Raw genomic sequence first — 911 nt, 5'->3', positions numbered from 1 at the left:
AAAGACCTTATAAATGTAAGATATGTGGGAAAGGCTTTTATTCTGCCAAGTCATTTCAAATACATGAAAAATCTTACACTGGAGAGAAACTCTATGAGTGTAAGAAATGTGGTAAAGCCTTTGTTTCTTTCACTTCCTTTCGATATCTTGAAAGGACTCACACTGGAGAGAATCCCTATGAGTGTAAGCAATGTGGGAAACTCTTCAGATCTACCTCACACCTTTGAAATCATGGTAGGACTCACACTGGAGAGTAACCCTATGAATATTAGCAATGTGAGAAAGCCTTCAGATCTGTCAAAAATCTTTGAATTCATAAAAGGACACACACTGGAGAGAAACCCTATGAATGTAAGGAATGTGGAAAAGCATTCCATAATTTCTCTTCTTTTCAAGTACATGAAAGGATGCACAGAGGAGAGAAGCCCTATGAATGTAAGCATTGTGGGAAAGCATTCACATCTGCCAAGATCCTTTGAATACATGCAAAACACACACTGGAGAGAAACCCTACGAATGTAAAGAATACAGGAAAGCATTCAGCTTGCCTACTTCCTTTCATAGACATGAAAAGACTCACACTGGAAGGAAACCCTATGAAGGTAAGCAATGTGGCAAAGTTTTCACTTCTTCCAGTTCTCTTCAATATCATGAACTCACACTAGGGAGAAACCCTATCAATGTAAGCAATGTGTGAAAGCCTTTATTCCACTTCTTTTCAATATCATGAAAGGACTCACACGGGAGAGAAACCCTATGAGTGTATGCAGTGTGGGAAAGCCTTCATTTCTTCTAGTTCCCTTCAATATCATGAAAGAACTCACATTGGAGAGAAGCCCTGTGAATGTAAGCAATGTGGAAACCCTTCAGATCAGCCTCACACCTTCAAATCCATGGAAGGACTCACACTC

The 911-nt window shown here is 39.6% G+C and overlaps 1 pseudogene; it reads left to right on the top strand.

The window, feature by feature from the left end:
• Positions 1-6: 6 nt before the first annotated feature.
• Positions 7-910, top strand: LOC111523791 (annotated as a pseudogene).
• The last annotated feature ends 1 nt before the right edge of the window (position 911 follows it).

This window comes from Piliocolobus tephrosceles, unplaced genomic scaffold, assembly GCF_002776525.5.
Source record: "Piliocolobus tephrosceles isolate RC106 unplaced genomic scaffold, ASM277652v3 unscaffolded_28119, whole genome shotgun sequence".
Lineage (NCBI taxonomy): Eukaryota > Metazoa > Chordata > Mammalia > Primates > Cercopithecidae > Piliocolobus > Piliocolobus tephrosceles.
This window is presented reverse-complemented; position numbering and strand designations above follow the sequence as displayed.